Source organism: Triticum aestivum, chromosome 7D (assembly GCF_018294505.1).
Source record: "Triticum aestivum cultivar Chinese Spring chromosome 7D, IWGSC CS RefSeq v2.1, whole genome shotgun sequence".
NCBI classification, from domain to species: Eukaryota; Viridiplantae; Streptophyta; class Magnoliopsida; order Poales; family Poaceae; genus Triticum; species Triticum aestivum.
Window position 1 is genome coordinate 221626309 of NC_057814.1, and position 22703 is coordinate 221649011.

Here is a 22703-nt window from a genome sequence, read left to right on the forward strand (position 1 = left end):
GCCAGGGTCGGCTCCTCCTCTGCTCCGCCACCTCTCTCCTTCCCGCCGGGGTTTTTACACCGGCCTCGGTTCGCTGCGACTGCGCGTGCTCCGGTGAGTCAAACCCCCTCAATGCTTGCACGTAGATGTAGATTAGGGGTTTAATCCATAGGCATGTGCTAGTAGTTAGTGGATTCGATAGGACTCGAGTAGATCCGATTGGATGCGATCCCAATCGAATCCAATCGGACCGATCTGTTCTTGTTTCGTACAGTGTGTGTCCTAGGATAATTTTCTTCTGCTACTGCTAGTGTGTCCTAGGATCCGTGTTAATGCTAGGATCTGTGTTCATGGTAGGGTCTTGCTAGGATGTGTGTTCATGCAAATGGCATGTTCATGTTCAAGCTAGGATCATGTTCATGTTGTTGTTCATGTTGTTGTTCATGTTGCTAACATACATGTTCAAGCTAGGGTTTGTGTTGATTGCTATACGTGCATGTAGTAGGACCATTCTAGGATGCTGCAAAATGTGCATGGCTGCACATGGGTTGTATTGGCACTTGTTGTTGCTATTTTTAGATGTTTCCATGCTTAGGATAGTGCACTGATGAGTGGCAGTTGCAGAAAAGCAGATGCCATTGATCATTGGCACTTGCTGTTGGGCAAGTCCACTGATTAGTGGCATTTTCCCAACAACAAGTGGCATTGATCCTATGGCACTTATCAATGGCACTTGCTGTTGGGCAAAATGCCACTTATCAATGGCACTTGCTGTTAAACAAATGCCACTGATTAGTGGCCACTTATCAATGGCACTTGCTGTTGGGCAAGTCCACTGATCAGTGCCACTGATCAGTGACATTTGCCTAACAGCAAATGCCATTGATAAGTGGCATTTGCTCAAAGAGTTTGTGCACTGATCAGTGGCATTTGCTCTTGGGCAAATGTCTCTGATCAGTGCCATTTTGCAAAGAGTTTGTGCACTAATACTTGTCATCTTACCTGACAAGATATTGAAGACTGACTGGGATGTGGTAGGTGGAGGAGCTCAGGTGGTGGTCGGAGCTGAGGGCGCCGAGGATTTCATCCCCACGAACAGGTGGCTCAGGACGGTGGACCTGCCTGGCAGGATCGCCTTCACGAGCCTGCCTCGTTCAAGGGGACGATCTCTGAGGCAGGGCCACGAGGAGGGGGGCCGGGAGCCGCTGCGCTTCTACCAGCAGATCAAGGACAACAAGGACCTCACCATGATCGTCATCCCTCGCAAGTTCGTGGAGGTGATGAACACCTGGCTGGTCATCAAGCGGCTCCCGCGCGTGGTCAGGCTGTCGGCGAACAAGCGGTACGTGTTCTGGGTGCAGGTCCAGAACTTTGAGGGGCACATGGTGCTTGGCCGGGGCTGTAACTACTTCTGCTACCGCCACCGGATCGTCCCCGGCGACCTCGTCGTTGTGCACACCTCAGGACTCGGACTGAAGGTTCAGATCTACAACCACGACTCCTCGGTCATGTGCAGGTTTCGTTGCAGCAGGAACAACTGCGTTGGTGACATCGAGCATGCTATGTAGTTAAGTTAAGTAAGGTGTTAGTGTTGAACTTTTATGGTGTGTGGCGAGACTTGTGCTGGGAACATGTTCATATTTTGCTAGGAGCAGCACCCTGGCATGGAGCAGGGAAGGAGGATGCCCCTGCTATTAATCTAGACTTATGCTATGTAGTTAAGTTTGTTGTCATTTCCTTGCTTGTTGTGTTAAGTTTGCTGTCATTTCCTTGCTTGCTTTCTTTGATCTTGCTGTTGTGCTGATCATGTGGTGGTAAGGCCACCACATTTGAATGGGGTGAGCAGAACACAAACGTTGTTTGCAACCAAACATCTGAAGTTTGCATCTGCTCACACCCTATGCACAAAAACGACAACCAAACAGCAGGGGGGTAAGTGCCCCTCCATGCGATGCACACAACCAAACATGTTGCATCTGCTGCATATGAGGCTGTATTTCAAGAACCTGGCTGGCTGGAGATGGACATGCAATGCAACTACTGTTGCAAACTGCAACCAAACACGCCCTATACGCACGACAAAATATGAAGGACTCATAGACGATGTTCAAAATCCAGCCACACGAAAGAAGGGCAGACCCCCTCTCTCGGCCTCCTATCCCCCCCCCCCCCCCCCCCCGCGGGTGACCCGGGCGCTCGAACCCTAATCACCAGCCCTCGACTCCCCCTCCCCTCTCCCTCCGCGCCGCCGCCGTCGGCGGGATCTCCATCGCCCATTCCTGGAGCGGGGGGCTTCTCCTGCTCCTCGACCTGACGGCGAGCTCGGTGGCCGGCGCGCCGTGGTTCGGCGAGGCACACAGGCAGGCGGCAGAGCCCACTGGTCGACCTTGGCGCGCTGCTGGCAACCAGTGCGGTGCTTCGCGTCGCGGTGAAGTTCGGGCCGGGCCAAATCCAATCTGGTCGGATGTGAGGGCGATGACTGGAGCATGGTGGAGCGGCAGGCCTGACGGGGACCGGCAGCAGTGCGGTGGAGCGTCTATGGTGGAGCCGGTGATGCCCGGAGGCGGCGGCGTGAGCTCACGGTCAAGCGGGTGACGGCCCTGTGATGGCTCGGCCAGAATGGAGTTCTGGCGAGCAGCGAGCAGCCGGTCACCCATGTGCGGTGTAGCGAAGGGCGGTGCGCTCCGGGTGGTGCCGGCTTGGGTGTTTTTCGTGGTGAGGCAGATCTAGCCGTTGCAAGGCTGTCCCTTGGAGTGGGCGACGGCCGTCGTGGGCGGTCCTGGACTTTGCCGGAGGAGTGGGGTGGTTGTGTTCTTTGTCCAGGCTAGGTGTTGGTGTTGTGGCCGTGTTTTCCCCTTGTCGTGCGTGCGGCCGGTCGCCGGCTCTCGGCTTTGCGACTACATTGACTAGGTGCTGCGGTGGCGGCTGAGGCTACTTGGACAGTGCCACCAATCCCTGGAGGTGTGGTGAAGTGCGATGCATGGATGAAAGTCTTGCGCGGGTTTTGCCGGGCCGGCGACGGTGGCACTTGTGGTTGTCATTCCCCTCTTTGGAGGCGTTGTCGAAGCGTGTTCGTCATTTCCCTCGCTCTTTTGGAGTTGATGGTTGTCTCGGGCGAAACCCTCGATTCGGTGGTGGATCGGCACGATGGCGGCGTCCTCAACGTCGTTCCTCCGTTGGGAGCATGGTGTTTGGAGACATGGCTGCTTCCTCGTTGTTCTTCTCCGGTGCTCGGTGCTATCCTTCCTAGATCCTCGACGGCGCTATGCACGCCCGTCGCCGGTGTGTCCAAGACGGCGTCTTCTTGGGATTGGATTGAGCCCTGACATCCACTTACCACTTCCTCTTAGGCGCTCAGAGTGGATGGTGCGTCGACAAGAGAAGCTCTGCGGAAGTTGTGGTCTTTGGAGGTGATCGACGTTGGTCGAGACGCGGTGTTGTGTACCAACTTAGGATAGGCTCTTTGGTGTTGTAGGTTGCTTTGTGGTGGTGTCCGTCCTTGGTTTTTCTCGGGTGTGGTGTGTGCTACGCTCGTTGTTCGCAGTGGGTGTTAGTTTTCTTATAATTATATAAAAGACCTTCTACCTTTTATAAAGCTATGATACTTTTATAAAGCTATGATATGTCTAGACGTACTTAAAAAATATCCGGCCACACGTGCGCGCATACATCGGCACCGGCCGCTGGATTATGATGTCGTGCAGCAGGATCGTGCACGAAGGAATTTCGTTTCTACTCTAAGCCGAGCTCTTAGAAACCCGGAGACCATCGTCGCTGATCGTCGCTGGCCACGTTTGGTGGCGTGCGTCATGTCAGTGCGTCAGGATTGGTGCAAGAAAACCCTCGTCCAGTCTTCAGTTGACCCGTGGTCGGCCCCTCCGTTCGGCAGCCACCCGTGAACAACACCTTCTGCCGTCCCCTTCTTGTTCCGTTTCACGTACAGCAACAGACAGCGATATGCCGTCGAAGAACAAAGAAACAAACAAACAATGATGGGTGGTGGTACTGTACTGTATTGAAGGTTGGTGAAGACGGCCGGGTAATCCACATGCACCTTCGTTCCTTTGGTCAGAGGAGCACAAACCTCCTTGCTCATAACCAATAAGCAGAGGGTTTGGTGCCGCAGAGTGCTCAAGTTTATTCCGGTTAAGCGGTATACTACTAGGACTAGAGTCCAAGGAGCATCACCTTCGTTCCTCGTGTGAGAGCAGATTCTCCTTCTTGAGAACCAATGAGAGAGAGGGTTTGATGCCGAAGAGTTTGTTCCGGTTGAGCGTTATACTACCAGCAGCACCACCACCGTCCAAAGTTCCGGGTAAAAATGTTGGAATAGACTAACCCACGAGTAAACAAAAAGCATGGGACCTACGGTATGCAACTTATACTGATACCTAAAACCATCTACACTCAAGCGTTCCAAACCAATTTCAAACGTCCGGACGGCCCGCCCGATCACTGACCGATCACGAAAATCTGACTCAGCCGGGCGCCATAAATGGGCCTCAAACGCCAGGGCTATCTGGCGCCCCTCATATCCAGCCCAAATATAGGAAGGATATGGGGCTGCACGGGCGCGCCCGGGCACGTCCGTCACGTCGGACCCGGCCCGCCCCGACCCCACTCCATCTCCACAAATATCCCCAATCCAGAAACCCTAGCTCACTCTACTCTCGATCCGTCTCTTCTTCTCCCCTATGATTCCTTCGATTCGATCCACTCTGGCGACTCCGACGACTCTAGCGACTGCGGTGATCATGTCGAGCGCCGGCAGCCGCTCCTCCTCCGACTTCGAGAGGAGTTGGCCCTCCGCATTGCCCCCGAGAGGTCCAAGATGGACACAGGTGGCAGTTCCAGATCGGCCGCCTCGCCCCTCCCCTGCCGGCGCTGGCTCCTCCCGGCCCGCGCTTGGCTCTGTGCAGGCTGCGCAGTCTGCCCCTGCCACGCGGGCAGCGGTGGGTGCTTGTGCTTCCCCAGCCGGCCCAGACACGCACGCCGGAGTCGCAGGCACGCGCCGCCCGCCACGAGAGGCAGCGGGCAAGGGATAGGGACGCGGCGGAAAGCTTTGTCCGCCGCAGTCGCAGGTTACCGACGGAGCCCAACGAGGATGAGCGGCTCCTCCCGTGAGTCTACCGCCGGTCGCTTAAGATGCCGGAGATGGACGCTCGGCGGCTCCGCCGGAAGAACGCGAAGGATCTCCGGCTTGCCATCGAGCAGTCCGAGCGTGAGGTCAAGGAGAAGGCGACGGAGGCCGCTCGGCTGGCGAAGCTCAAGCGCTAGCAAGACCGGGCCATCCGGTGCCTCAAGGGCCTCATCATCGTCTTCTCCTCCGATGATGACGACGACGGAGGTTCCTTGTTCGACGAATCGGATGATCCTCCACCAGCCGCCGACGGCTACAGCTGCGCCGACGACCGGAAGGGGAAGGAGCCGACCCGGAAGTGCCGAAGATCCGCTTTCTTCAATTAAATTTTAAGTTTTAGCTGTAGTTTCAAGTTGTCCGTCGTTTATGTGAACTTTGGTGGTCCTATGAACATCCGGTCGTGATCTTTTGGTGAAAATATTGTGCTTGCCGATGCCCGTTTCTATGTCCGTTTGCTCATCTACGTAGTTTGATCGACGTTGCATGGTTTAGTGTGGATATAGGGATTGGATATGAGATATACAGATGTGGATGCCACGATTTGAGGAGTGCCCGGTCACTGCCCACGGACGCGTCCGGGCGCGTTCACGGACATTTCAGGGGTCATATTTGTCATATACGGTTGTAGATGCTCTAAGCATGTGAGCATGCATAGTACATAGAAACGAAGCATCTATGAACACAAGATATACGGCTTGCACATGAACGAGTAAACGAGGGATGAACAGATCATACCCTCAGATTGGCAAGGCCAACGCGACGACGACGGCCGCAACCTCTGCGTCGTTCGTGGCCTTCTTCTTGGTGGCGGCGTCTTTGACCATGGTGTCGATGCAGGGAAAGTAGTAGAAGTAGAGGAGGAAGACGAGGACGGATCGGGAGCAGTCGTGTCGAGACGCTCGCCAAAAACCTTATTATCGTTCTCCCGGGCAGAATCTCGAATGACAGGGTTCCAGAGGCACCTGCTCTCTCGACCAACCGTGCACGCGGTCGTCATGATGGGTCGCCGGAAGCAGCATAGGGAGATGAACATTAGATGACGGCTAGGGTTGTGCAGGAGGTAGTGAGTGAGTTAGGGTTCACTCTACTGGCCAGCGCCTTCTTGTATAGGCCGTCAGGTTGATGGCTTGGGCTCAGGCTCATGACCGAGTCCGCGAACAGCCCACGGTCCAATGTCTTGGACAGTGGCGACTTGTCAATTAATCCGAGATCATTTTACCATTCTAACAAGCAAAAATAAGGATCGGCTTGTTCCCGCAACCCACGACACGCGTGGCGTGGCGTGGGGAGGCGAGGCGAGGTGGCGGAGGAGGAGCGCGCGTGTACAACTCCTCTTCCTAAGCTCCGACTGGCATGTGGTAGAGCATCCCTTATAAAGGGATCTGACCCTAACTCCACTAGCAGTACGGTACTAAAATTTTCATCAATTGTCATGCACCTAAATGGGTTTTAGAAATTAACCCGGGTTATATTGTTATATATGGGTCTAAGCCCATGTATAATCCAACAATCCCCCACAAGATCTGAAGGCACACAAGTTTGTCAACCGTTTCAAACAAAATTTGATATACCAGAATTTTCAGTGAAGACTGTAAAGTTGAACTTCCACCTAGAGCAACAGGGTTAGACTTCTTCACAACTGAACAATGAATTATGCCTTGAATTGTCAGTTTAGCATGCAGAAGTTTCGACTATTGTTAGCTGATACGTGGCTGCCGAAGGCTAAACCCCACGGATGAAGCTTATTAGTTATACTACTTACCTTCTCATGAGCATCTTGGAGATTACCCAATCTCATGGACTGTAATCAGCAATAGGGTTATGTATGTTCCTTCAAAGAATAATGTGTAGGATAGCATCTTACTTACATAAGCTTTGAAACACATTAAAACAAAAGTTAGTCTGCCGTACAGATTATACTACTACTAGTATTAGAGTACAACGAGCATCACCTTCTTTCCTCGTATGAGAGCACAATCTCCTTCAGAACCAATGAGAGAGAGGATTTGATGCCGAAGAGTTTGTTCCGGTTAAGCATTATACTACCAGTAGTTGCACCACAGTACAAAGTTCAGGAAAGAAAGAAAAAATTCAGAGTTCCGAAAAACAGCGCTCTACACGGAACGCATGGCCCTAAACGGAAGCTTGCTTCTTGTCTTGCTGTATAATTCGGCCGAGCTGAGCTTTGACCCGAAGCTCCAGCGCAAACATAGTCGTCAACAACTTTCAACTTACCAGTAGGAGTACATTTATTACCACATCACCGGCACGCCGGCCAAACCAGGCAAGAAATAGCAAAAACGTCATTGCTATCAACTTGCCAGTAGGAGTACATTTACTACCACATCACCGGCAAACTTGCGAAAACAGGCAAGAAATAGCAAAAACACCATTGCTATCACTCCGCCCGATGAGATCTCCACTCCGGTTACAAACTTCTCAGAAAGATTAGGGAAAAGCGACCCAGGGAAATTCGGGCAGGAGATAAGCTAGGAGGCCGGCAGCGCCTTCCTCTCTGCTTCTCCGCAAGGCGACACCTGTGTGAACGTGGCTTTGCGACCGCGAGAGAGCCCTTTTCCCCTTTCTCCCTGTGACTTTCGCCTTTCTTCCATTCATCTAAACCGGCGGCGGCAGAATCTAAACTCGTGGGGCAGGGAAACCGGTAGAAATACGGACGCGGCTCGGGCAGTGCACGGCGTCCAGCCCAGTTGAACGCACGGGCGCGAACGCTGTTGAGGTCGTCTCTCGGCCTCTTTCTTGGTTCGCCATTAATGGCCGTGCGTTTCCTCGTACTACTGTCGCTCCTCGTCCTGGCCTCCTCCAGCTCAGGCTCCACCACCTCGCTCGCCACCAACGCCACCGCCGATGGCGGCTCGCTGGATAGTCTGGATGCGGGGAGCCTCACCGAGTTCAGCTTCTCCACCTTCCATCCCGAGTACCGCGGCAAAAACCTGACGGTGGTCGGCGACGCCGACATAACCAAGCGCGCGCTCCAGATCACGCCGGACACGGGCAACGAGGCCGCCCACTTCCTCACCAACAAGTCCGGCCGCGTCCTCTACTACGCCCCGGTCAGGCTCTGGCGCCTCCAGAAGGGCGGCAAGGGCAATGCCAGCGGCGGCGCGGGCGGCGGCAAGAGGGTCGCGTCCTTCCGCACCGTCTTCACCGTCAACGTCTTCCGCCCGTCGGGCGCGGACCCGGCGGAGGGGTTCGCGTTCCTCATTGCGCCGTCCGCGGGCGAGCCGCCCGCCGGGAGCTACGGCGGGTACCTCGGCCTCACCAACGCGACGACCGACGGCAACGCCGCGAACCAGGTCGTCGCCGTCGAGCTCGACACCGAGAAGCAGCCCTACGACCCGGACGACAACCACATCGGCCTCAACGTCAACAGCGTCGTCTCCGTCGCCAACGCCTCGCTCACGCCCCGCGGCATCGAGATCTCGCCGGTCAAGACCGCCAAGTACAACGTCTGGATCGACTACGACGGCGCCGCCCGCCGCATCACGGTGTACATGGCCGACTTCCAGGACGCCAAGCCGGCGTCTCCGGTGCTCGCCGCGCCGCTGGACCTCGGGGCCACCGTGGCCGAGAGGTCCTACTTCGGGTTCGCCGCGTCGACGGGCACCAAGTACCAGCTCAACTGCGTCCTGGCATGGAACATGACGGTGGAGAAGCTCGACGAGCCGAACGACAACAGGGGCCTCATTCTGGGGCTCGCCGTCGGGGTGCCCGTCGCGGTGCTCGCGCTGGGCGCCGCCGCCGCATTGGGGTACTACCTGTGCGTGGTGAGGCGGCGGAAGGTGGGCCGCGACCAGGGCAGCGCCATCACCGGGACGATGATCCGGAGCCTCGCCGGCGGGCCGCGGGAGTTCGACTACCGGGAGCTGCGGAAGGCGACCAACAACTTCGACGAGCGGATGAAGCTGGGGCAGGGCGGGTACGGGGTGGTGTACCGCGGCACGGTGGCCGACGACCACAGCAACCCGACCGCCGCGGGGACCGCGGTGGAGGTGGCGGTGAAGAAGTTCTCGCGGGCGAGCACGCAGGGGCAGAACGACTTCCTCGCCGAGCTCAGCATCATCAACCGCCTCCGCCACAAGCACCTCGTCCGCCTCGTCGGTAAGCCCTGCCCCCTCCCCCCTCCGGCCGCCGCAGCGCGGTTTACAACTTGTTGATTTAGTAGTAGCAGGAGTATAGTATATAATTTCTTTATTCGCTTATCGTTTCCGACACGTGATTCTTGCACATGGGGTGTCGCCGTTAACAAAGGCCAATTCGTGTCGCCATTAACAAAGGCCAATTTGAACCGGGTTTGCTCGGTTTCCTAGGAGCTTGATGCATGTGCACACTTGCACAACAATGCTTTGACCCTTCACTTTAGTTGAACTTTACAGCTTGAATGCGTTCATGGCGTCAAACACAGACCAACATAAGGCTTTCACAGTCTGTATTCTGCTTAATTAACAATGTCATCTTGCCCTTTTTAAATTTAAAAGGACATCTTGCTCAATTATCACACGGGATAGTTTCATGGGTACACCTCATTACAAGCAATGCCCATCATGATCTATCTATTCGGTTCATAAAGAATACAAAGAAAACATCTATACATTCCTTTTTTTTTCAGAACGCATTACACACACTTTTTTGGGGTAAGGCCACATTTCTAACAGTATGTTCATATGCTGTAATCCAAACTTTGTACATGTACATGACATTCATAATGTCAGATTAGACTATAAGCGCACATTTGTCTTACAAGAATCTGATTGATCTCAAACATTTTGTGCAAAATTATCACTCCACACCTGAATTACAGGACCTTAAAAAAATTGCGAGTGAGAGATACAGAGTGCTAACTAACATGGGGGGATGGACGGTGCAGGGTGGAGCCACGACAACGGCGAGCTGCTGCTGGTGTACGAGTACATGTCGAACGGCAGCCTGGACCAGCACCTGTTCAGCTCGGCGCCGGGGTCGCGGCCGGGGCAGCCGCTGGGGTGGGAGCTCCGGTACAGCATCGTCCAGGGCGTGGCGTCGGCGCTGCACTACCTGCACGACCAGTTGTGCACCGCGACCTCAAGGCCTCCAACATCATGCTGGACGCCGCCTTCACCGCGCGCCTCGGCGACTTCGGCCTCGCCCGCGCCATCGAGACGGACAAGACCTCCTACATGGAGGAGGCCGGCGGCGGCGTGCACGGCACCGTCGGCTACATCGCCCCCGAGTGCTTCCACACCGAGAAGGCCACGCGCGAGTCCGACGTCTACGCCTTCGGCGCCGTCATCCTCGAGGTCGTCTGCGGCCGCCGCCCGCGCTGCGACATCGACGGCTTCCACTTCCTGGTGGACTGGGTGTGGCGCCTCCACCGCGACGGCCGCGCGCTCGAGGCCGTCGACCCCGGCCTCGACGGCGCGTTCGACGAGGACGACGCCGAGCGCCTGCTCATGCTGGGCCTGGCCTGCAGCCACCCGACGCCCGCCGAGCGGCCCAAGGCGCAGGCCATCTCGCAGATCCTGCTGCGGTCCATGCCGACGCCGGCCGTGCCGCCGTTCAAGCCGTCGTTCGTGTGGCCGGCGACGGACGGAGGATTCGACACCATGTCCACGACGGCGGGGTCGACGTCGAGCACGGTCGTGACGTCCGCGTCCACGTGGAGCGGCAACTTCGCGAGGGGCAGCCAGAACCACGCGCCGCCGCCGGAGCAGGACACCTCCGGTTCACTGGTTTGACACGTCGGTTTCGCATTGCCACCGTCACCGTGGTTTCTGATTGTTTAAACCGGAGTCTCCTACGCTTTTTTTTTGGCTTTCTCAAAATTCCTCATCTGTAATTATTATCTTTCTAACGAGAATTGTTCTTGCATTTCTCGTCCTCTTTGTGTACTTGGTTAGTGCAACTCTTGTGAAGGCAAAGTTGCAAGTCTAATGAGTTCTGTTCTAGATAGCGGCGCGAACAGGAAAAGTTTTTTTTTTTAAGATCCAGCAGTCGCTGGCTTCATTGTACTATTAAGGAGGGACATGCTGAAAAAGAAGATTTCGCTACGAATCGAACGTCAGATATTTTTAGCATGGCAAACCAAAAGCCTAAGATGACAAATTATGTTCTCATGAGGATGACAATGTATTTTAGCACGCAAGACAAATCCTACTCGCGATAACATAATTTGTCATAAAAGCGTTCAATTTGCCATGCTTAAAAACTGATCTTGGATTTGAACATTTCTCTCAAAAAAGGTACAATCCGAACATCAAGGAAAAAGTCCAGACAAAGGGAAAAAGGCCGGAAACAGTGCAAGCCCAGTCTTTCACGTCATATCCCTGAACGCCATAGATCGTAGATCTCGTGTGATGGCCGCCATCACATCATTGACCACGGTGTTTCCTCCCTAAAGGTGCAGTTGTTGTGTTCCTGCTATATCTCCCAAGTTACTAGTATAATCATCGGTTTGGTCTATTTTCTATTATCGTCGGCAACAGAGTCGATGATGGTCGTCGTCTTCTGTTGCTGCCATAGACCAGATGGCCAGGGCGACAAGGCAGGTCCAGTGGAGGTGAAAGGAGGACTCGAGGAGGCTCCGCATTCAGAAATGGCAAAATTAAGCATTTGGTCATTTCCTACGCTGCAACGGATCATTGTACCAGAGGAGTTCTTGGTGGAGGAGACAACTGAAGATCTCCATCATTTCTGGCACCCAAGCCGCCCAGAAGATGGACGTGTATGCTACTACCGTTGATCCTTGGGATTGCATGCAGTAGGTCGAGCTGGACGAGTACTCGCCGGAGCATTCAAATTTCCACGTGATCGTGTCCAGGGCTTCCTTGGACAACGCGATGTTTGCCGCTTGGATCTTCCTGCAAAGCTTGATGAATTCCAGGGTGAGCCCGGAGACATTGCCATGGCAGAGGCCCTGAACCCACGTGTGGTTCCTCAAAGCCGATGCTACTGTCTTGTTCTTTCTTCTTGTGTGCTCAAAGAGGTTGGAGAAGACTTCACAGAGGGAGGCACCGCCCAGCCACGAGCATTGCCAAAATATGGTTGTGCTGCCGTTCCCGATGTATACCTTGGTGGCGGACACGAAGAGTGTCCGGTCAATGGTTTTGTAGGGTGCTTAGTGCCCACCCATGCACACTCAAGGTGGCACCAGGAGAGCCAAAGCCAACACGGAATCAACGCCCGGCTGAAAAGACCAAGTTCGTGAAAGCCAAGCCCTAGAGTGTTAGACCGGAGAGCATACTTGGGCCATTTCACCTTGTAGCTGATGCTAGAAATCCCATTCTCATGCGCCAGTATGAAACAACATCACACCTTGTCGATGTCCTTGAAGAATTTTTTCGGGGCGCCCAACACCGTAAGAGCAAAGGTCGGTATAACAATAAGCATGCAGCGAACCAACACATGTCGACCGCAACCAACATTAGGTGACCTTTCCAACCCACAACTCTATCCCTAATTAGGTCTAGTATGAACCGCAACTGAACCAGGCGAATGCTTGTGACGCTGATGGGGACGCCGAGGTATTTCATGGGGAAACCGACTCTAGACCCCAAAGATCGGCAACACCTAGGTCGGCTTGTGTACTCAAAGTTTATGGCAATCCCCCATGATGCTTATATGTGAAGCTTAAAATAGCCGGCCCAAATGGGGTGATTACAGTTAGCGGGGCTGCCAAGAACACACATGAGGTTGAGGTGGCTAACCTTGAACTCTATGAAGCAGAGCTCGCCTCCCTCGGGGTTGACGACACAAAGGAGGCCACAAAATTAGAGACATTACTCCATCGAAGAAAACAAGAGCTGACCCCGCTCCATCATCGGCTCAGGAGAACATGAAGGTCTCCACAGACTCAACCGAATCCACAAAGATAACTACCATAGGCGTAGGCAATACCAGGAGGAAAGGTGCCGCACCCTGATTTCTTAAATTCGGCAACGCCAACAAGCACGTGTGGTACACCACCCCAACCGCATAGTTTTATCCATTTAAGAACTTTTTATATTCCTCAATTATGCTTATAGTTCGGTCAAACAATTATGAATAAATGTGTTCCACTCCATAATGACTTTTGTGATTTCATTTATTATTTCAATCGCTCAAAACATTGATCTCTTCGGGGTAGACTTGGGGGATGCATCCAAAATGACCTCATTGTAGCTAGACCCGGGAGAGGGATCTTTCTCCGGTTTTAGGTGTTTTTATGAGTTTGCTTATGGTTGTGTTCTGCTCGGGAAGACGAGGCGGTGGCAGTTCCCTGAGGATGCGATAAGGTTCTCTCTGCTTAGCCCCCATTCCGCTGATGCGTCTAGCGTTGTCGGATGGTGTGTGGAGGTGTATCTCCGGCGGATCTCGCGGGATCCAATCGGTTCTGGTCCTGGATGGATTTTTTGGATCCAGTCTTTGTTCGTCTTCGTTCATGTATCATCGACGGTTACTGTTCTGGTGCGCTGGTCTTATGGGGCCTTAGCACGACGACTTCCCGACTGTCTACTTCAATAAGTCTGGCCCGGCTCCAGTTAGGGAGGGGTGATGGCGACGGTGCGCCTTCGGCTTGGTCCAGTGCTTCTAGTCGTCGTTAGGTCGTCTATGGACACTGATGTAATTTTTGTTATTTTGTGTTCTTTGTACTGGCATGCCGTCTTGCATGATGAATAGATCAAAGTTTTTTTTAAAGAAAAACTAAGGTCTATTTGGTGACAAGTCGCACATGATGGATATTGATTTCCCGAGGCAGCAAAATTTTCCCCTCATCAACTTTACACGTTTAGGGCTTGTTCGTTTAATCCCTTCCTCCACGGGATTGGAGAGGTTCGAAGGGGATTGGGGAGGAATTTGACTTATAGGGGATTTAATCCCTCACAATCCCCTTTAATCCCTCTCAAACTCAATGCAACCGAACAAGGCCTTAGTGAATTTTTTTGGGTCCAGCTTGTGATAGGCTGTTCGACCTACGCAAGGGCTTGGCTGCAACAAGTCATGGATAAAACTGTATATGCGCTTCTTCATGGATGGGTGATCGGATCATGGACTTTTCTTTTCTATCGAGGGGCAAAGTGCGCGTTCGAGAAACTGTTCCGACAAGATAATTAGACTTAAGTGGAGCGTAATACCTCAGAGCGCCCGTGGCCTAATGGATAAGGCGTTTGACTTCTAATCAAGCGATTGTGGGTTCGAGTCCCACCGGGCGTGCTTACTTTTTGTCAATACAGCCTCATCGTTCGCTATGTGGAGCATAAATTATTTTTCCTTCCATTCATATAGAACTGCTCTTTTTGCCTATGTGGAGCATAAATTATTTTTCCTTTCATTCATATAGAACTGCTCTTGCAAAAACCGTCGAACACAATAGAGACGCTTTAGAGTGAAATTTTATTCATCCCAGATACACCTATGTCACGTGTGCTTCTATTTTATTCCGTTGTCAATCTGCACAAGCATGTTAGACCTGTGTATTAGACTGCTTGGAGTCCTGCTCAAGGGCAAGTTTGGACGTAACTCGAAGCATAGGACCGTCTTGTTGCGCCATTTTTATTTCTTCTACCGCCTATCCGTTCGCTATGTGGAGCATAAATTATTTTTCCTTCCATTCATATAGAACTGCTCTTTTTGCCTATGTGGAGCATAAATTATTTTTCCTTTCATTCATATAGAACTGCTCTTGCAAAAACCGTCGAACACAATAGAGACGCTTTAGAGTGAAATTTTATTCATCCCAGATACACCTATGTCACGTGTGCTTCTATTTTATTCCGTTGTCAATCTGCACAAGCATGTTAGACCTGTGTATTAGACTGCTTGGAGTCCTGCTCAAGGGCAAGTTTGGATGTAACTCGAAGCATAGGACCGTCTTGTTGCGCCATTTTTATTTCTTCTACCGCCTATCCGTTGGTCGTTAATTCACCGTTTTCTTCGAAAACGCACTTCTCAGCTAGAGCTCGTATGAGCTCGAGTGAACAGTAAAATTCAAAAAAAAAATCTATTTTGATAAATATTTTCAGTGCTTACAAAATTTCATTGCGAAAATGGCATACATGGAAGTTGTGACAAAAGGAAATTGATGCACCAAAAAGTTATTTTGGAGTGTTTATTTTTTTTGCCACGACTTCCACGAATGTCATACTAAGTCTTGCCACAATTTTTTCTTTCAGAATGTTTTGATTTTTTTACGATTTTCTCGGATTTTATTGTTCACCCGGGCACATATGAGCTCGAACTCAGTTAATCCAAGTCCCGTTTTCGTTGTCTTCTTTTGTTGTTATTTCACTGAAATGTCATTTAATTCCCTATTCATCGGTTGACCGTTATTGTTTGTTTCTTCATCTGACTTTATGTATTTTTCCCTTGCAACGCGAGGACACCATTTACCTCTTTACAAGATATGTCCAGCGGGCAAAGTATGTTACTTTCCAGAACCAAGACAGATGGACTTAGAAATTTATTAGGACATTGGTTGGTACCATTACAAGATTTTCTACACATGTGTGTTTCCACGTCATCTCAATTATTGAAAGACGTTCCATTAAAATCTTGTATCAGCAAGTCATGCATGTACTTATAACTTACAACTTTTTCATTAAGACTACCCACAGTGGGAGTAACATAGGTAGTAATATCACATATATTTAAATAAAATAGATGATGTGGCAAGCAATAAATGAAGAAATGGACGAAAGTGGTAACATAGCTAGTTACTAGTAGTATGAGTAACACCACACATATCTAGATAAAATGAGACTATAGCTGTCGGGGATATACCCCGCGGCCCCGGCCGGAAGTATAACCCGGCCGGACTGGACGACTCACTGGTAACCCACCCGGAGCTTGGCGATTCACGGGTAACCCGCCCGATCTTGGCGGTTCATTAGTAACCCGGCGGGCGGGTCAAATGGATGACGAGGCCCAAGGCCCAGAAGGCCGGTTCACGTTTAATGGTGTGGGCTGGTTTATGAGGAAAGCACAAGAAATATTCCCTTACAAAGGAAGCAAGACTAGGACTCCACTTGTAATAGAGTAATCCTAATCCAACTAGGATTAGTCATGTAAACCGCCCCTTCAACATATATAAGGAGGGGCAGGGCTCCCCAAAAAGGGAGAGGGCAACAATCAATAATCTCTAGGGCTAGACACAATTAGAGGAGAGCCGGTTTATGGCGACTCCCTCATGAGCGTAATGAGATCTAGCCTCAAACAGCATGTAGAGTTATTACCGGATGATGTTTCCCGGGGCCCGAAGCTGTCTAAATCCTCGTCTTGTGTTGCGTCTCTCGATTCCGCTCAACCCCTCTCAAGCTACCACATAGATGCATTGGCCTCGCGACTAAGTCCTCACCCTAAGGACATCTGCCGTGACAAAACCACGACAGTTCGGGCCCACCGTGGGGCCTGCGCACGGTGGTGTTGAGTTCTTGGAGGGAGCTTTTCTAGGGTTCGAGAAGATTGCAATTGGTCAGATAACAAAAATCGAGCACGGAAGGATCTACATCAACTTCGAATTCATCAGTTGAGATTAAAAAAGTTTCAGTGTCCGCATAAAACAGATCAAAGGGAAAAAGTTTCTTTGATAGCGGCGTACATCAGATATGGGTGATCCATCGTATGGTTTCCGACTCACGGGTGTTCGTGAGAAATCTCGCAAAGCGATGAATCCCAACGCAATTTCCACATCAGCGCCGCCGCACTCAGCCAGCTGCAAAATTTCAGAGTACAATACATCAATCATCGTTCTATGTGCCAAGACAAATTGCTGCTGTCAACACATCAAATCATGGGTCAAATCTGCTGTATAACGTGAAGAGCACAAGCTGCAACCTGACAAAGCCGGAGTTGCAGAAGCAAGAAGTCCGAGTCGTCAACACGGTCGGCACGGAATCAAAATCAGATTCGTCCTCCGCATACCAAAAAAAAATATACAAGTCCAAGACTGACCAAATACATCAACGGGACGGGGACGGGAGTACTTCATCCCAATGGACAGGTTCCTTTGCCAAGTGCTTGCACGTTTTGGTCAAAGGGTCAACGGCTTCAACGATTTAGAAAGAGAGGATAGTCAATCGGCCCGTGCGCTGCCTTGGTAGTGACAAGCCGACGTGCGCCTTCGCCGACTCGTCGCGGAGCACGTTTCCGTCTCAAACATGATTCTCAACCGGAGGCCGTCGCCTTATCGCCCTGCCTCCTCCGGCCCTGAATCTGCAGCAGACCGCCGCCAAGCCGGCCATAGTCACTAATGCTCACCTCCGTCAAGCTGCTTCCTCTGAGCCGCTCCCGGATCGTCCCGCCGCCGTCATGGTCTGCGGCGTCACCGGCCCTGTTGGGCCGAGGAGCAGACCCGCCATCGGCCGCAGCGCCCCGCGCGCCTGTCTTCGCCCAGCGCACCGCGGGTCACCTCAGCCGCACCGGTCTTGTCATGGCCTCCTCCGTCCTCGGCCCGCCAGACGTCTCTGAGCTGTCGCCAGACGTCTCAAGCCTCGTTAAGACACAATACATGTCTAGCAGGGCCAGAAAGGTATTTCCCAGATTAAGAAAACGGATCATACGGAGTCGGGTCTCGAAGAAAACCTCAAAAGCTGTCTCGCCGTGAAGACTTAAGGATCATCTGTCGTCTGGGCGAATCAGGTGCTATTTATCCTATTTATTTTTAAGCACATATTAATTCATCCGAGCAAAACTACTTTGCCCTGCTGTGTTTTATATGCAGGAGAATTATTCATTACAAAGTGGCATTATACTGCGGAGATGGAGGCGTGCCAACATCATTCGACACAGGTGGTCGTCCTTACTCAACGGACTCCCGCACCGGCTTACAACGCCGTGGCCGACTCGCCCGTCCGCTCCGGCTTACAATGCCGTGACCGATTCTTCTCTCCGAGCCGCCTCTGATGCTGTGGTCGTTACTGTCCGCCCTGCGGTCCGGCCTATCCAAAGTGCCAGGTTAACTAATGAGCTTTATGCACAGATCATGGGTCGTTCACAAACATTAGCTTCACGGACAAGTGTGTTGCGGTCCAATTTGCATCAACACGTCGGCTGAATCGCCCGTCCGCGCCGCCTTACAACGCCACGGACGACTCGCCCGTCCGCCCTCGCCGCCGGTTCATGTGTCCGCGCCGGTTTACAACGCGAAGGACAACTTGCTTGTTACTACCGTTGTACAAACGCCGCAGCCGATTCATCCGTCTGCCCGCATGGCCGACTCGCCTTTTTTGATTTCAGTTTCAGCGTGGTGATCATCAACTCCGCGGTGGATATTTTCTGGCTTAACATATCAGGTGAAATTCATCCATTATATTTTCATATTATGTATTGCTTTTTTTTTTAAAAAAGAGCAATTACTCTGGCTTGCAAGTTTTCCAATGCAGGACAAATTGTCTACTGCAAAAAGGGATTATTATATCGCTGAGCTGTTGGATAACCCATGCCGGTTTATATCGCGGTCCAGTCCGCATCAACTCGTCAGGACCGTGCGAATTACCCAATAAAGCGTGCACAGGTTGTCCGTCTCTCGCGGCCTGGTCCACATCAACATACCGGGCCGCACCTGTCTGCATGAGCTGTTTATTGAGTATGAGCAAGTCACAGCTTGGGTAGCCCAGTTTTCTTTCAAATTGGAGGCAAATTATCATCAACCGCCGTTTGCACTGGATGGCTCAATGGGAAGGCGCACAAGTCGCCGCCACTACAGTTTTGTTAACTTCAAAAATCGCCAGTTGGAAGGAACCATTGGCCGAGTTGCTGACACGGCTCATACGGGATCATTTATAACCCGCCGCAGTCACCTCAACCTTCTGTGGATTCACATCGTGCTATCAACACCAATGATATACAAGTTATGCCGGCTTATATCACGGGAGGCTACTACCATATGGATGAAAATTTAAAGGCCGTCAGAAAATTTCCGGTTTAGAAAATATATGACAGTTACAAAAACCCGGCTTAATGAAGAAGGTCCGGGTCATCAGAAAGGATTCCGGTTTAAAATCCGGCTCAAGGGAAGTCAGTCTCACTGAAGCTCTCGAGTATCCGGTTTACAATCCGGTTCAAGGAAAATCTGTTCTCCCACAAGGCTCTGAAGCTCTCAAATCCGGTTTAAGAATTTCCGGTTCAGAAAGAATTAATTTCTCGCAAGTTCGAGTTTAAATGTCGTCAGAAAATTTCTGGCTGAAAATAAAGATTCCGGTTTAAAATCCGGTTCAAGTGAAAGATGTCTCCCACAAAGCTTTGAAGCTCTCAATATCCGGTTTAAAAATCCCGGTTCAAGAAGAATTTATCTCTTGCAAAAAGTTAAAGGTTGCCGAAGAGGGCATGTTGCCATGATGCGCGGTTCAAACATGGATATTCCGCATTGATCACTTGGGGGCTTGGTCGTATCCGAACCATAGCTACACCTCTTGATTGGCGCAATGCCACAAAGTCACTTGGGGGCTTGGTTGTATTCGAACCATAGCTACACCTCTTGGCTGGCTCAAAAGCCACGACAGTAAGTCACTTGGGGGCTTGGTTGTATTCGAACCATAGCTACACCTCTTGGCTGGCTCAAAAGCCACGACAGTAAGTCACTTGGGGGCTTGGTTGTGTTCAACCATAGCTACACCTTTTGGCTGGCACAATGCCATTACTTAGGGGCCAAAGAGTGTTGTCAAGAACAACTCAAACATAGGCACCCGTTGAGCACAGCTCAAAATGTTGCTTGGGGATTCTTTGCTATCGCAATGAACAAAGAAATCTACACTTGCAATAGGCTATCAAGCCGTGGCTTGGAAGCCTGGTATATACACCTAAAACCCCGGGTTAACCTGCCTTCATTAAGTAAGTCACTCCACCCAGGTAAGCCTGGTATGACCCGCCAACTTGACAAGTCAATCGCATATGACCCTGAACTTGTCAATGATAGACCGGCGATTGGTTAAAGATGGAGGACCATCATAAAAGGCTTTGTGAAATGGTTTAACTCAGTGGCTTGGCAGCCCATGAAAAGCCTCGAATTTGGGGCCTGGCAGCCCGTGAAAAGCCTCGACTACAAGTTTTTCATATGCTTTTGTTTGCCAAGTTTTTTCTCTTTTGGTGACATTTATAATGTTTTGATAAACCGGTGTTCATTAACCCGGCTTGACTTTCAACTACAAGTTGTCAGTACATGATCAGTTATAATCCGGTGTTTATTAACCCGGCCTGGCTTTCGACTATAAGTCGCCAGTATATATTTGGATTGCGCCATTGGAATCATGCGCTTATAAATCATTGGATTATATTATTCAAATCTTTAATAGCCAACATGGCTGGATTTTTATTATGGTTATCAATAGCCAATATCATGATGGAGGTCTTCAACGTCACTTCAACGCAATGGTTATTATTTTATTAATGGACATGATTTGTTTTTACAATGGAGGGAATAGTCCCGAGTCGCTGCAGGCTCACGATCCGGCGCTTGGGGGCTACATTATTCAAATTGAGATTACATCAAATATGCAAGTCCCATGTCACTGCCAGCATGCACCATGGCACTTGGGGGCTAATGCAAAGTCATTTTTTTGCTCACTTTATGGAAGACCCGACTCGTCACATTGTAATGAGCCGGCCCTTGGGGGCTACCAATTGCTTCTGTCAACAATTCAAGGTACACAAGTCTTAAAACCATTATATTGAAAGGTCCATTGCTCAGTTGGTAAAGCACAAAGCTCTTAACCTTGTGGACGTGAGTTCAAGCGCTACGATGGAAGCTACATTATAAGATGTTATTTTCATTGAAGTATATATCAAGTCCCGGTTCAGTATTATTTTACTAAGCCGGCCCTTGGGGGCTACACTGATTGAAGTTTTTATAAGCAATTACAAGTCCCAGGTTGATGCAAGCATGACAACCCGGCACTTCACTACAAAAAAAGACACATCCGTGACATTTTGGGCCGAACGATTTTTTTTTCTGTCATACATATGACACTTCTATGACGATAATTGTGACAAAACCCGGTATCATCATAGATGTGGTGGGATCCTACTTCTATGACAAAAAATCATGACAGGAAATGGGCTTTTCGCCCTGGGCGGGCCGGAGACACAGCTGCATGACATTCTTTGGGCCGTCCATGACGGAAAAAACCGTGGTAGAAGCGAGGGCGAGGAAAATTTTGGGGAGTTCCCGGTTACGGTGGGAGGTTGGGGGCCGAGCGATGCGCGTTTCTCTCATACACGCACGCGCGTGTGTGTGAGACGTTGGCTCTAACTGAACCCCAGCGAGGCGTTGGGCTCTAACTGAACCCGAGCGATTGCACTGCGGCTACGCGTTACTGAACCCGAGTGTCGGGGATATACCCCGCGGTATGACCCGGCCGGAATTGGCGACTCACTGGTGACCCGCCCGGAGCTTGGCGATTCACAAATAACCTGCCCGATCTTGGCGACTCATTAGTAACCCGGCGGGCGGGTCAGATGGACAACAAGGCCCAAAGCCCAGAAGGCTGGCTCATGTTATGATGGGCCGGATTAAGAGGAAAGGGATCACGAATATTTCCTTTACGAGGAAGTAAGACCCCGACTTGTAATCAACTTGTAAGAGAAGATAGACTAGTCCTAGTCCTACTAGGACTCCACATGTAACCCGCCCCTCTAACTTATATAAGGAGGGGCAGGGCTCCCCAAGAGGGAGGGACAAGAAAATAATCTCTAGGGCTAGACACATCTAAGAGGAGAGCCGGTTTATGCGGCGACTCCTTCATGAGCATAATGAGACTTAGCCATAAACAGCATGTAGGGCTATTACCGGATGATGTTTCCCAGGGCCCGAAGCTGTCTAAATCCTTGTCTTGTGTTGCGTCTCTCGATTCCGCCCAGCCCCTCTCAAGCTACCACATAGATGCGCTGGCCTCGCGACTAAGTCCTGACACTAAGGACATCTGCCGTGACAATTCCACGACGGTTGGCGCCCACCGTGGGGCCTGCGCACGATGGTGATGAGTTCTTGGAGGGTCTCTCCGAGGGATCGAGGAGTTCGTGATTTTTGGATCAAAAAGTGACGGTTCAGAAGGATCTATGTCAACTCCGTGTGATCAGTCACAATTGAAAGTTTAAACAAATCAGAGTTAAAAGTGTGCCGCCGGTCGCTGAAAAGATGTCGAGTTGACGAGACCGAGAGATAAACCAAAGTTAGAGTGATTTTGGAGCACTGGCAGCTTTCAACAGTGGAAATCGGATCAGGAAAAGGAAAAGATGACCACGACCAGGAAGTGGATACGGCCACGATTCGGAAGTGGATATGGCTACGATGCGTTTTCCCCTCGCTGGTGTGCCTCGTCGCCGTATCTCGCGCCGCCTCCGGCTCCAAACCGCCGGCCGTCTCCGTTCCAGGCCTACTTACCCCCGGCTGAGAACCCCTTGCACCGTGCCTCTCCAGCCCGCCACCGTCGCGGAGCACCTTTATTCTGCTCCTATGGTTACAGCGGTGTTCAAACCTTCGTGTTAAATCGCCATCTCCGCGTTGCTGAGTCGCCGGCGATATAGTGGTTTATTTTGACTCCAACCAATCGCCTCGCAGTAGCTGAGAGCCGCCGGGCCTCATCCCGAACGCTTCTCCGGCCTCGCCTGAAAGACGCCG

At 51.4% G+C, this 22703-nt stretch overlaps 1 non-coding gene and 1 pseudogene across 1 annotated transcript; both read left to right on the forward strand.

The window, feature by feature from the left end:
* Positions 1–7702: 7702 nt before the first annotated feature.
* Positions 7703–11163, forward strand: LOC123167783 (probable L-type lectin-domain containing receptor kinase S.5; annotated as a pseudogene).
* A 3069-nt stretch (positions 11164–14232) lies between these two features.
* TRNAR-UCU (transfer RNA arginine (anticodon UCU)) lies at positions 14233–14305 on the forward strand. The gene has a single exon. It is a non-coding gene; the product is annotated as a tRNA-Arg (tRNA).
* Positions 14306–22703: the final 8398 nt, after the last annotated feature.